General features: G+C 39.0%; 1 protein-coding gene across 4 annotated transcripts in view; it reads left to right on the top strand.

Annotated features, from left to right (window-relative positions):
• Window positions 1–14697, top strand: part of KLHL13 (kelch like family member 13) — a 398101-nt gene that overhangs the window by 135147 nt on the left and 248257 nt on the right. Inside the window, exon 1 of one of the 4 annotated variants that reach the window (XM_070605997.1) lies at window positions 10634–10784. The exons of 2 other annotated variants lie outside the window; for them this stretch is intronic. The gene's annotated coding sequence lies outside the window, so the exon portion shown is untranslated. Of the gene's footprint in view, window positions 1–10633; window positions 10785–14697 lie in introns of those variants that run through there. One more of the 4 variants, XM_070605995.1, reaches the window with a different exon arrangement.

The following is a 14697-nucleotide window of genomic DNA, read 5'->3' as shown; positions in this document are numbered from 1 at the left end:
GCGTGGGTCTGTTTCGTAGTTTCCTGTTTGGTTACATTGGGCTATTTGTCCCTGCTCCATTACCACACTGTCATGACTACTCTAGGTCTATAGTAAAATCTGTAAAGTAAGTTCCTTTGGTTTTGTTATTTTTTCATGAATGTTCTCACAGTCATTCTTGGCTGCTCTTCCACATGAATTTTAGAATCAATTTATAAAATCGCACAAAAAATCTTGATACGATTTTGATTAGTATTATATTGACTATAAGTACTAATTTGAGAGAATGACATCTTTACGACATTGAGCCTTCCCACTCAGGACATGTTATAATGCTCTCTTTTTGAAGTTCTTTTGTTTTTCAGTAGAGTTTTATTATTTTCTCCCCTAAAGTCTTGTTCATATTTTGTTTGATTTATTCCTAGATACTGTATTAGTCAGAGTTCTCCAAAGAACAGAATCAATGGGATATATAAAAATATGTATAAGAGATTTATTATAGAAATTAGGTCACATGGTTATGGAGGCTGAGAAGTCCTACAATCTGCAAGCTGGAGAGCCGGGACATCTGGTTATATAAGGTAGTCTGAGTCCAAAGGCCTGGGAACCAGGGGAGCCTATGGTGAGGCTGAAGTCCTGAGAACTAGGTGGCTGCTGGTCTAAGTCCTGGAGTCTGAAGGTCCCAGAACCAGGAGCTCCAATGTCTGAGGACAGGAGGAGGTGGATGTTCCAACTCAAGAAGAGAGAATTTGCCCCTCTTTCGCCTTTTGTTCTATTCCAGTCCTCAGTGGATTGGAGGGTCCTCAATGGATTGGAGAATCCCCACCTACCTTGGTGAGAGTAGATCTCTTTACTCAGTCTACCAATTCAAATGCTAATCTCTGGCACAAACACCCTCATAGACACACCCGGAGATAATGTTTTACCAGGTATCTGGGCATCCTTTAGCCCAGTCAAGTTGACACACAAAATGAACCATCACAGATATCTTATAATATTGTTGGCATTTTGAAATTTTTATGTTCTTTGTAATTCCTTCTTTTTTTTGAAGATTTTATTTTATTTTTTTTCCTTTTTCTCCCCTAAGCCCCCTGGTACATAGTTGTATATTCTTAGTTGTGGGTCCTTTTAGTTGTGGCATGTGGGACGCTGCCTCAGCGTGGCCTGATGAGTGGTGCCATGTCCGTGCCCAGGATTTGAACTGGCGAAAGCCTGAACTGCTGAAGCAGAGCCTGCAAACATAACCACTTGGCCACGGGGCTGTCCCCCTGTAATTCTTATATTCTATTTGCTGCTGGTGTATCGGCCTGCAACAAATATTTTTATGTTAACCTTTTATCCAACAAAGTTGCTGATATCTCTTATTAGTTTCTTCTATGCCAATAATCCAATCATCATTTGAATATAATGACAGTGTTGTTTTGTTCTTCCCTTCCATTATATCCTTTCATTTCAGATATATTTTTCAGTTTTAGAATTATCATTTAAACATGTGTGCATTTCAATTTTCTGATCAAATTCTCCATCTTTTCATCTGTTTTTCCATCTTTTCTTCTATTTTATTGAATGTGTTCATCATAGATATTCTTGGGATCCTGTCCTGGGCAGGTCCCAAGCTCTAATCTTTATATAGTGAGCTTTACACTACTTTCGACAGGCTTGACAGAGACCATAAAATGACCTGAGTTGTATGCTTGAGGAACCCAAAGTTTCGGCCAAGTCTCTTCCTGAAGTTCGTCGGTCTTTCTAGAGAGTCAACTTCAGTTTTGTTGTTCATCTTTACTATATGTTTTTTAAAAATTATTTTTATTAACTTCTGCATTCTTATGCTTCTTTATTTTTGTAACTTCTTGAGTTGTACAACGTGTTCACTAATTTTTAAAGACTTTCTCAGGTAAGTATCTGACGACTAAATTTACATATTACTATTGCTTTAGCTATCTCCTTCTGATTTGTGATACCAGTATTTTCACCTTCAGTTTTGTGCACTAATTTCCATTATGATTTCTTCTTTATGGCCAATGAGTCACTTAGAAATGTTCCTAATGTCCAATATATGTTTTTAAGTTGTTTTTGTTATTTTCTAATGTGATCGGTAAGATATTGATTTTTTAGTGTGTTCTGAGACTTACTTTATTGCCTCTTGGAGGGTCAGTTTTTTTGTAAGTGTTCCATATGTACTTGAAATAAATGGGTATCTTTAAATTATGTACAAGATTATATAAATATCCATTAGAAAGAGGACAATTTTTTGTTCCACTCTTCAATATAATTACTAGATTCTAAAGTTCTACCTTTGAAACCGTATTTATATTTTGATATAAACATCATGTTACTTCTATTGATCACAAAATATGTAATTTACTGAAGTTACTAAATGTTTTTCTTTTAATGCTTGGATGAGGTTTTATGTGTCAGAAATCTTCAATTATTAAGCACACATGCCAAATAGTCTTTTAAGTATCTGCACTTATGTATTATTTGCTATAATAACACACTAAGGTAGGGAGAGCATAACAAATTTATATTTCCGTCCTAACGTTTTCTCTTGGACTGTCTGGCATTCTCATAGCAGATTTTGAATCTTCCTAGTTTTGCTAAAGTCTTTTGCTCCCTTCTCACATTAAAAGAATATTAAACAGAGTTAGAACTTAAAGTGAAAATTTAGTAAAATAGAAACCTCCAGAACATCTCCTGAGTCTTATTAAAATAAGAAAGCAGGTGCTGTTGCTGTAGCCCTCAACGGCCATGCTGTTTTAAATTGCAGCTCTGTTCCATGAGGGTCACGCCTCAGCAGAGCCCTTATTTAACCATTACTGCATTGTATGGAACATATATTATCAAATCAGAGTGACCCAGAAATCTGAATATGAATGAGTCTTGGCTGAATACCCTTATTTGGCTTATTTGAAAGGCCTTAAAAAATGAGTTGGTGTTCTTGGACCCAATTTAATTTGTAATGAGTCTAAGAAACTAAAGAATCATTACCCCGGGGCTCCAGAATGAAATCAATCCTTTTTTGTTATTATTACATTTTGCCTTTATCTTTGATGTGATGCTTTTAAAGCGGAACAGAGACTATTAACCGGATGCAAATGGAGACTATCACATTTCAGAATCTGAAAACTTCCCAGCTGCCACTGATTCACATGTAAGTCCTAAATAATTCCATATATTGCTTGGAAATTTAGAAGGTTTGGGGATGGCGGTTGTTTCCCCTGGGGAGATGCTCAGCTTGTGTAATAATGATGTTGGCTTTCAGAGTTGTTAGGGGGTTGGTAAGTGTTTCGACTTTCTCCGTGGTCAGGTTTTGGACATTAGCTGCTTGAAGTGATAATCTCCTTGGCCTCCTTTTACATCACAGAAAGAGAATCATTATTTTTTGTTATTTGAATATAGACAAAGAAAGGATGTTAAGTCATTTGAGGAGATGCTTAGGGTAAGAACATGTAAGCCCTCTTTAGGAAAAGAAGTTAATTTCAGGTTCTAGCTTGCATAAGATGGAATATAAATGTTATAGTTGTCCATGTGGGTAACTCTTAAATTTATAAAAGGGGTCTACTCTCACATTTTCTAAGTTGAGTGTTTGGAATTTGGCATTTAGTTTCCCAAAGAAACAGTACTATATTTGATTAGGGTTTGGGGTGGGTCTCGAAAAATGTAACCCAGAACATGATTGAAATATTGTTACATTTATGATTTTAAACTTTCTTTTCTTTTAAGCTTTATAAAGTATATTTAAACATACAAAATACCTTTAAAAGACACCAACACTGAGCATTCTAACCAGCCCACATTTAGGAATTCAGCTGGCTTTTTGTACACTGTCTAATGCCACAAACATACCACTAGATACTGGACAGCAATAGGAGGGAGCGATGTTTCCTGAACCCCAAGGTTCAGTGACACTCTAGATGTTTCCGTTTCTACTTTCTAGGTCCCAGGAGCCAAAATATACCTCTCACCAAGAGGAAGGGAAAGAATGAGGTGGACACTGGAGGTCCCTGGCTGCACTCTGGAGTGCCCTGGCAGGAGCACTAGCACATCTGGTGTCAGCTAGCCACCCAAACAGCCAGATGGAACCCTAGCTGGCAGCAGCTGGGAGCAGGGAAACTGGCTTCTTTCCATCAGTCATGCTGGAGAGTGAAGTGAGGACAGCTCCCACAGAGCTCCTGTCCCTGGAAGCTTGCCCTAGCAAGATGAGAGGGAAATGGGGAAGGCGAAGTTAAGTTCATTAAAATACCAATTGATTCGCGTACCGATCAGCAAAATCCAGACTGGGAAACTCTGTTAGTCAAATAGCCAAGTTGTTTTGATAAATTATAAGGAAAAGAGTGGAATTGGAGGGCGAACCTATGGATTAAAAGAGACTTAAAAGACATATGTAATTTTTTAAATGGGCAAGACTAAAATATAGTGTCTAGGTGATAAAACCATTTTTTTAAAAAGGCAAGGAATGGGGCTGGCCCCGTGTCTGAGTGGTTAAGTTTGCACACTCCGCTTCAGCGGCCAAGGATTTCACTGCTTCAGATCCTGCGTGCGGACCTAGTACAGCTCGTCAAGCCATGCTGAGGCGGCATCCCACATAGCACAACCAGAAAGACCCACAACTAGAATATGCAACTATGTACTAGCGGGCTTTGGAGAGGAGGAGAAGAAGAAGAAGAAGAAGGAGAAGGAGAAGGAGAAGGAGAAGAAGGAGAAGAAGGAGAAGAAGGAGAAGAAGGAGAAGAAGGAGAAGAAGGAGAAGAAGGAGAAGAAGGAGAAGAAGGAGAAGAAGGAGAGGAGAAGAAGGAGGAGAAGGAGAAAGAAGAAGAAGAAGAAGAAAAATTGGCAACAGATGTTAGCTCAGAGCCAATCTTAAAAAGAAAAGGGCAAGGAAGTGATTACTATAAAACACTAGACAACAGTTTTGTATGAGTAAAGGGAGGGGCTTGTGATCTGGGCAGTGCATATGGAAGGAGTATCTGGGATAACTGACAAAGATCTATTTCTGGGTCTGATAGTAGTTACAAGGGTATTGCTTTATATGAATTCATTAAGCCATACGTCCGTGTGGTTTTCCTTAACTGTTTTACTTTACAATAAAAATCACAAAAAAATAGAAGAAGGGCATCCTCACAGAGTCAGAGTACTAAGCAGCCACTGGGGGACTGCCCTGGGTGCTGGAGCTTTTAAAGGAAGAGCAAAAGCATTCCCATCAGAGCATGGGTAGATTGGACTGGAGAAGGAAGACATGGCTGGGCCTGCACTGAAGTGACAGGGAGAAGAAGGGAAGGACTCAAGGCTTGGAGAGAATGGGAGCACTTGCTAAGGAGCTTGCAGCAGAATTCCAGGCCAAGTCTATTGTTCCTCATTTAAGGAACGTCAATTGAGGGTGCTTGTAGCAGTGCTGCCCCAAATGTGATCTGGACCCAGGAACAAGTGTTTCACGTGTTTTTTTTGTTCCATTTCAGAACAAGGATAAAGTTACCAACCTGCCTCAAGATGTTATGAATTAGCAATACATGGTCTGATGTTTAATTCAAATTTTAACAGTATGGGTCAAATTAACACAAGATTTATAGGACAAGAAACACCTAATAAGCTGGCAAGAAGTTCAAAACAGGCAGCTTGGGAGCAGGCAGGACAGAGGCTGCAAGTAGAAGGTCAGCGATAGGGAATAGGGGCCCAGCAGCTGGGTTTGGATTCAAGGCCAAGGCCCTTGTCTTTAGTAATACTGGTAAGAGCAAAGCCAAGCCCCAGTTTCAGAGCAGCTGAGGTTCAGGCCAGTAACCACATAGAAACGTAGGCAGGCACAGGGGCGAAGGCAGGCAACAATAGTTGGATCTGGGGTACAAGGCAGAATATTATAGCAGGGTCAATGGCCAGGTTGACCGTATGCAGTCGTGTGAGTTATGGAACTCAGACTCCTTAATTTCCTCTTAATGAGTAAACAGGATTTGTTCCATACCTTAGGGCAGACTGAATCTACAGGGGTGGAACTGGGGGCAGTGAAGCGGTCCCAGCTGTGAGAATTGTTTTGTTCTTTCGCTCCTTAATCAAATACAAATAAAACTCTGTTTTCAGGATTATTATTTTTCTAGAGATTTGATTAGATTCGGGTCCACTTTTTAAGTTAAGAATCCCTCATGGCTGGTGGTGTTTATCCTCTGTTGCATCACATAAGGAGGCCTATAATGTCTGGGTGTCTCACTTTTTAGAATCTTAAGATTGATCAGTGCGGTTCAGGTGGTGTCAGCCTGATTCTTGCCTTATAAACTGTCCCATCAACCTTTAACCTAATGACTAACATCCGCTCATGATCATTGCCCAGATCCATTATTTCATCAGAGGTAGGAGATTGGTGATTTTCCAATGTTGTCATTTCTTCTGCATTTATTAGCTGGAATTCGGTAAAGAAGAAATTTCCCCCATCAACCATGTGGCTATTCTGAAATACAGTTCTTATAGGAAAGGTAGGACAACTGCTTGATTCTTGCCTTTTACTTATCAATTTTCAGAATGATGTGGTGTCCTGGTAAGCTCCAGTGATGACTAATGTGTTTTTATTAGCTCATTATGGATTCATGGATTTTTATTTATTTGATGTGTCTCAGTAAATCACAGTGATTTTTCACTTTGATACCCAAATTGTCCTATATTAGTCCAGTGGGAGCCCCTTGAAAGTTGGCTCCTGAGGCCTTTGATATGACTGCAGTAGTTGCTGATAGCTTCCTTGCTTTCTTGCTCTAGTAGACATCCCAGGCTCATCTAGTATAACCCTGCGCCAGACCTGGAGTCAGCTGTTTCTCTAAGGAATCTTGGTTTTATTTAGTGGGGAGGACGTTCAGAGCTTACAATTTGTGTGTCAAGGTGCTCATTGCTATTAGGTGGTCATTACTGCTAGAACTTTTCAGTGGTCATGGCTAGAAATTTACTCTGTTATCTTTTTTAAAAAAGAAAAAATGAGTTTATAGTGATATTTCCAATTTAAATTTAAGACTACAGAGTTTTTACTTAACTTGGAATTTATATCTCCTTTCTCTTATTTTGAACATCTTGGTTCTTAATAACATTGGCATAGTTATATATAGTAGTTCCCAAATAAAAAGAACGATATTACTATTAACAATAAAACTAGTGAATACAGTTGAGAATTTCTTCGTGGTTCTCTATGTCCTGAGAATACATCCAATTAGGGATGTACAGTCAAGATTCTGTGTTTTAAAGTCAAGTTGAAATAATTCTTTTCTCTATATGGGTTTGTCACCAATTTAGTATAAAGTTCAGTTCATTTGTTTCAATCTGCTTTCTACTTTTAGGGATTTTTTTCTTTTTGATTAATTTGTTCCAAAGTTAAAGTGTATAACAAGGTGTATTTAAAGAAGTCTCAAGGCCATCCCTGTCTCCTCCGCCCTAACCCCTCCTTCTGCTTATAGATAAGCATATTTATTAGTTATTGTTTATCCTGCCTTTGTATCTTTTTAAAAATATGAGTAAATGTATGTATGTGCAGGTGTATATGTTTCCCTTTAGAGTAGGTTCCTCAAAAGGTGGCATATCACATCCGTTGTTTTACCCTTGCTTTTTCCCCTAATAATAGATCCTGTTGATATACCATATCAGTATATACTAGTCTTCCTCATTCTTTTATTTTTTTTAAATAGTGATATAATACCCATTATGTGAAGGTACCATAGTTTATTCAAGCAGTTGCCAATTGATGGACATTTGAGTCATTTCCAGTTCTTTTCAACTACAAATCATGCTGCATTGAATGGCCTTATACACGTGTTAATTTTGTATTTTGTCAGGTTATCTTTGTGGTAACATGGATGTAATTTTTTTTGTGAGGAAGATTGGCCCTGAGCTAACATCTGTGCCAATCTTCCTCTATTTTGTATGTGGGATGCTGCCACAGCTTGGCTTGATGAGTGGTATAGGTCGACGCCTGGGATCTGAACCCATGAACCCGGGGCCTCTGAAGTGGAGCACATGAACTTAACCAGTATGCCACAGGGCCAGCCCCAACATGGATGTAATTCTTATTGTGAGATTCAGTGGAGCAAGACTATCTCCATTCCTAGTGATTGGTTGATAGTAAGAGCTCTTTGCTAATCTAGTGTTAATGAATACTATCAAAGGAGAAATCCTGGAGATAGCAGATATATTCACAGGTCACTTATAACTCACTGTCCTTCAGCATTCCTCAAACGCATCATATCCACGCCAGTCTCTGGACCTTAGCTCTTCTACAACCTGCTAGCCCAGAATAATTTCCCTCCTCCATGAATTCTAATTTGAACATTTCCCATCTTTATGTCTCTGTTTCCTCTGACTTTTGAAAGTATTTTAAAACCTTCGAGTTTATATTTTGACTATTCAAGAGGTTTGAAATGATGCTTATCTTCCCCCTACAGTTAGGGTATACTGCTGCTAGATGGCAGGAGTATCTTGACTTTGTTCTCCTAGTCCAAACCCTAAAGCTTGGGCAGCTTGAGTGAGTTTCTCTGAGCCTGTTTACTTATCCGTAAATTGACGGTAATGGATTGGGTGATTTCTAAAGTCTCTGACCCAAAATTCTGTGAATCTAAATAATTTCCTTGTTGTTTTCAATTTCCTCCGACCACCACTTTTATTTCCTCTTGGCAAGAGAGAAAAATGAGCTACAGGCCTTTGCTAGGCTAAAGGCATAATACTGCAGTTATCTCTAATTGAAAAGAAAAATTAGAAAAGAAAAACCATTTCTACATTATTCTGAGCAAAGAGTGAAAATGCTCCTCTTGCGCATCAGTATTGTTTTTAGTAGCTACTTGGCTTGGTGTTATTTAAATCTATATTTGTTTCATTTGATAATTTATTTACTTTTTCAACAAATATTTACTGAAGGTCTTTTACGTGCCAGGCACCATTTGGTCATTATTGGCTTTGTTCCTTTTGTTGTTTTTTTTTTTTTAGCAGTAGCTTGAGCTCAAAATCTGTTTTCCTTTTTTGGAGTTTCTAATTATAAACACAAAAAATTCCCAGAAAAGAAACTTCTAAATAACAAGTTTAAAGCAATTCTTGACTATGCTATAAGCTGGATTCATTATATTCCTTGAGTATGTGGTAAGTGATTTAGTGGTTCTCATACATTTTGAGTTAACAGACCAACAAAATTAAAATTAAAAAATGGAGTGACCTAAGGTTGCCATTTTTTTCTTTTGCTAGGTAAGGATGTTAAAAAGAGACAAATGCCACCATAAAATAAAAAACGTTTCAGTGCCACGAAAAAAGTAGACTGCAAATAGTCATAAGAAGCTTGTAATAAAGGAAATTCTTTTAAATTGAATATAAATTTAGAGTCATGGAACATTCTCTTTCCTATCCTCTTTGTTTTTTTTTTAAATTTTGCTGCGGACTTGTGAAAACATTGTCGTGGACTGGTCCGCATCTGCGCACCAGTGTTTGAGAATCACCGTTTTAGGACGGGAACTGTATTTTATTCGGACTTGTGTTCCCACTGTGCTAGGCTCCAAGAAATAATTGTCAAATGCAATTGAAGTCTATCCTTGGAGTTAATGTGTTTTACACAAATAACTGTTCTGACAGAGGAGCTGGTGTGTTATGCTGTGAATGACACTGATGAAGCAAAGATGGCTTTGCACACATGTAGGTATTTGTAGCCTAGAGTTTACAGATGATGAAAGAGACACACAAAGTTTAGTCAGTTAGCACCCTCAAATCAATGAGTCAGTAAAATAGACAAGAATAGAACAAGACTCTGGACTTTTAGGACCGTATAAACACTCGACTACAATCAGAAATGAGAACAGATTATTGATGTGATTTTCCACAGCTTTGGCTGACTCATTGCCCTAATGATGCAGCATGACTTTTCTGACAAATATGCATTAGTTTCTACCTCAGTCCCAGGCTGAAATTAGCTTTATCCCTCTTATGCTTGGCTGTGGAATAAATTCACATTTTGCTCTAGCTAGCGAGTAGACAGTAATTCTAGCAATGGTCTTCCAAAGTTCCACATCATAAAATTCTGTGAAGATGCACAGACACATGGAGCTGACAATCAGTGACTTTCCCCAGCATTCTCACAGCTCACTAATGCAAACTGGACTAATCTTGAAGGGCCCTTTCAGCTCAGAGATCCTAGAATTCTGTAATTTTTCTACATCATCTGGCCTAGAGGCTAATACTGACTCAACTAGATCAGGGCTTGTTAATTTTAAGGAGATTTTCTAAAGATTTTGGGTATATTGTGTATTCAAAGCTGTTTTTTTCATCAGTGGAGTCAGAGGGAAGATTTTGCTTTGTTTTAATTTTAATTTTATTTTTTCGTGTAAAAATACCGAGTGTTTGCAAGGAGCCATGTTAGACCCCATTGCATATTATTATATCTCATATTATTCTCATATTATTCTCTCGTATCCTAATCTAGTCATCCTATGAGGTTAAATTTTATCCTTCTTTTTGAAAAGAGAAAGCCAAGGTTTAGGAAGGTAAAATTCCAAGTGGGCCTGGAGGACTGCAGGGCTGTCAACAGGTGCAGCTGCTGGGCAATGATTACCGCCCCAGAACCCCAGCCCTCGTCATAAGAGGATGTGGCCCCTTTAAGAGGAGAAGAGGCTACCTGAGAAGACCTGAGCTAAAAACCTGGCCAAGGTCCGCAGACTTTGTTGACACAAGCTCACTTCTCAGGAGAACTCCTCGAGGCTATTTCTGCGGGTGACTGGGCTCCTGCATTACTTCTGTTTCTACTTCCCTGGCTCCCTGTGTGTCTGCTACAGCCCTGATTCCATATTTCCTGGACCAGCCTGCGTGATCAAGTAAGGGGATACTCTTTTGGTTTACGTTCATGATCAGTCTCACTCCCCAAGCACATTCACTCTTTCTTTTTTACCTTAATTTCTCTAACATGAATCTCAGTTAGTTTGGCCTAGCAGGCACCAGCCACATCTTGTATTTGCTTATGTCAGCTTAAGAATCCTGTCACCATCTTTACCTTAACCTACCCATTCACTCTTACCTCTTCAAGCTCTGTTTCCTGTGTCCTAGCCCTGGGCTTTACATAGTTTCCAGTTGGTTTGGGATTAGAATTGATTCTGTAACTCATATCTGTTCTTTGATGTTTATTCATTCACATCAATTCATTCAAAATATATTCATTGAGCATCTGCTGTAGTCACTGTGGTGGGGCACTGAGGATAAAGCAGTGAACAAGATAGTCATGGTCCCTGCTCTCATGGAGTTTAAAATTCAACAAGAGAGAGAGTCATTAATCTAATAATCACACTAATGAAGATTTAAGTACAAACTGAGAGACATTCTCTAAAGGAAAGAAACATGTTTTTATGAAAGCATATGAAAAACTAAGTTTACCTCCACTAGGGGTGGGGTGGTTATCAGGAAAGTTTCCCTTAGAAAATGATACTTTACTATTTTACTGTGATATTTTAAAAACTCAAAATTAATGCAAAAAATCCATGATGAACAAAATAGCAAAATTTTGAATAAAGACCAGTATCATACCAAGACATACTGGAGCCTGAGATGAAAGGAAAAAATGTGCATCCCTATGAATATGTTCTTATGTATTTTTTGATGATTCTTTTTTTCTAGAACTATAGAGTTGTTTAAAAATATTAGGAAGAAAAAGAAAATGTGGCTTGAGCTGAGGTCTGCAGGAGTAGTTCTGAATAGAGGAAACAGAAGTTGTGTGGCGGCCCATTACAGTGTGCCTGGCAGACCAGGAGCGGAATTGACTGAGGGCCTCAGCTGCTGTGTTCTGGCGCTTCCATGGGCTATTCCCTTCCATGCCTGAGCACAGTGGGGATTCTAAGGCAGACTCCCTCCTGGGAGACACGTGGACTCCTTTGTTGGCTAACTTTTGCTCAAGGACTTGCAGAAGCTTCCTTGGACTGCTTCCATCCACCCTTCTCTCCTCTCTCACTCAGGGTCAAGCTTTCATCATTGCTCCCTCCCTATTTTCTTTCACACAGTCATTTCTCCTAATAAAATCTTTCATGTTTAATCCCATCTCGACATGTGTATCTTGGAGGATCTGAAATAACAAGTGGAGCGGGTATTTGAGATTCAGCAAACAGTGTTTACTTCCTAGGCCTAGATTTGGCTTGCATGACTTGAAAAGAAGACTGAAAGCTGTAAGGCTTCAAAAAACTAATTGTTGGTAGCTGTATATGCAAGATGAGATTATCAGGAATAAAGTCAAGAGGAGTGAGGAGGTAGATGCTGGGAGCTGGCAGCCAGCTCTGCTGTTCCCTTCTGTCATACAAAGGCTGGGGGAAAGGTCTGAGCAAGTGTCCTGGGGACACTGTCATCTTTATTCCTCACCATCCTATGTTGCTGGCTCTGGGCTGTCTTCCTGGCTGCAATTCACTCTTGCTCTAGATTGACTTGCTACAATTAACAAGTGAGGAAATATGGGTAACATAGTAGAGAATTTAGAATCCAGGCTACACCACTTTCCTAAAGATTATTGCATTCAGTCAGGGCCTGTCTTTTAGTTTCCTAAAATCTTGTTTCTCTTGGTTTGGGACTTTCCACAAGTTCTTCACCATATATTTTGTCTTTCTAAATCTGAAAGCTTTTCTTTTCCTCACTCGATTAAAATGCCCTTCTGTTTTCTACTCTCTAATTGAAGAGGCAGTGAGTGTTCTAGAAAGAGTCAAACCAAAGATGGAACCTTAGCTCCATCACTTCCTATATGTGAGACTTGGGGCAAGTTCCTTACTTTGTGAGCCTCAATTTTCTTATTTATAAAATGGAGATAATAACACCTGCCTCCCAGGATAGTTGTGAGGATTAAATGAGTTATGGTATATAAAAGGACCTGGTACATAGTACGTCCAGAAAATGTTAGTTCCCTTTTAGCTCCAATACCACCCTTCCTCTTGGCATTCTTAACTCTTCTTCATTCCTAGATGGCTGGTCTCCATTACCAGTTTCCCCATCCAAAGACAATGAGAGCCTGGGGAGAACAATTTCCTTTTAGATTTTTCCACATCCTATTTATCTAAGCACAAATAAGTCCTTTCTCTTATTCATTACCTTTCATTATTCAAAACTTTGGTGCATTAAAAACTCATATGAAAGGATTCAACCCACCAGAGACATGGAGCTTACAGGGCTACAGGATGAAAAAATGAAAACTACTGATTAGATTCCATTCATTCATTTATTTATTCATCAAATTTCTTGACTCTCTATTGTGTCTCCACTTCATGAAGCATAAGTTTCCCAAGACTTACTTTTCCAGGATAGATTAGAGCATAGAATAGGGAGAAATATAAAAATTTTTAATCAAAGTTCCAAAAGATTCTGGGGCCACAATTAGAGGCAATGTCTTACTGGTAACTCTCTCTCTTCTTAGGCCCTTGTGTCCCACCATGTTATGGGGGGCTGCTCTCACTCCACACATTTTCCATTTCCTAGATATGTAACCTTGGGCAATTTACTTAACTTCAAAGACTCCATTTCTTCATTTGTGAAATAGAGTGAATAAAAATATTTTCTCAAAAAGTTGTTATGATTCAATGAACTGACTTGCGTAAAGTACTTAGCACAATGCCTAGCGTATAACTACCCAATATCTGTCACCTTTCACTAGCATTAAGACTGTAATCATTATTTAGGTTAGGTGAGCCTAAGAGCTTGTAGGCCCAGATTTTAAATATTCACACCATTTTCCCCCTTTCATTGTGAGCATGGCAGAGATGACAAATATTAATGCCAACTCTGTCACTTAGTAGCTATGAGACCTTTGGTAAGTCATTTAATATTGTTAAACCACAATTTTCACATCTCTCCATGAGGAGACTAATGGTCCCTATTTCATCTGACTGTTGGGAAGATTGCATGAGATTGTGGGGAAAGGCACTTAGCCCAGTGCCTAGAAGAACGCTGTAATCTCGCATTAGAAGTACAGTCAGTTTTCCACCATCTTCATCCTCTCTTCTTGCTCTCCCTTTCTATCTCCTATTTCTGGGGTAAGGCTTTGTTCAGAGGAAGCAAAAAATAATTGTGCACAGGAATAATCTCTTTATCCTTCGAAAGACCTCTTTTCTACTTTATTATATAGGCAAGTAGCCCTCCTTTGACTAAATCTCCCCATTTCAGACTAGTCCCTGGTCTTTGGCTTTTATCCACAGAGGGTCAATAAAGCTGTTTTACTAAGCAGAAGAACAGCATCCCCCCATCATACACACTGCCCAGGTAAATTCTTCTGTCCCCTCCTCCTTGTGGATTCTATACTTTTACAAAAGGAATTTTCCTTTCATGCAATACAATGGGTTAGTAAATAGGAGATTTCAGGCATCAGTCTCAGACCAAGAGGCCTCATTGACTACAATGTGTGTCCTCCCCACCATCACCAATTTCAATCTAGAAGCTCCTCTGACCCATTAACATCAAATGCAATGTGCTCAACCTCCAACAATCTCCATGGCCAGTCTGTGTGAGGGACACTTTGGTTTACAGGTACATTAATGCCATTCTGATCTGCAGAAGCCTTCAAGCCAGCCTGTGTGGGGAAAGAGGAGAGAAGTGTATATGGGGGGAGATAGGTGGGAAGGGAGAGCAGACATCAGCTGAATTATAAAGTACATACTTGCTAGGTTATAGGAAACATTAAACTAAACAGCCTGAACAGTCCATTTGCTGAAAAGACATTTAATTATTTCAGCGAGAACTAGTTAGAGATGAGAGCCCATAAAATAAACA

This window comes from Equus przewalskii, chromosome X, assembly GCF_037783145.1.
Source record: "Equus przewalskii isolate Varuska chromosome X, EquPr2, whole genome shotgun sequence".
In the NCBI taxonomy this organism is placed as follows: domain Eukaryota; kingdom Metazoa; phylum Chordata; class Mammalia; order Perissodactyla; family Equidae; genus Equus; species Equus przewalskii.
Note: the sequence above shows the minus strand (reverse complement) of the source record. Positions and strands in the feature narration are given on the sequence as shown.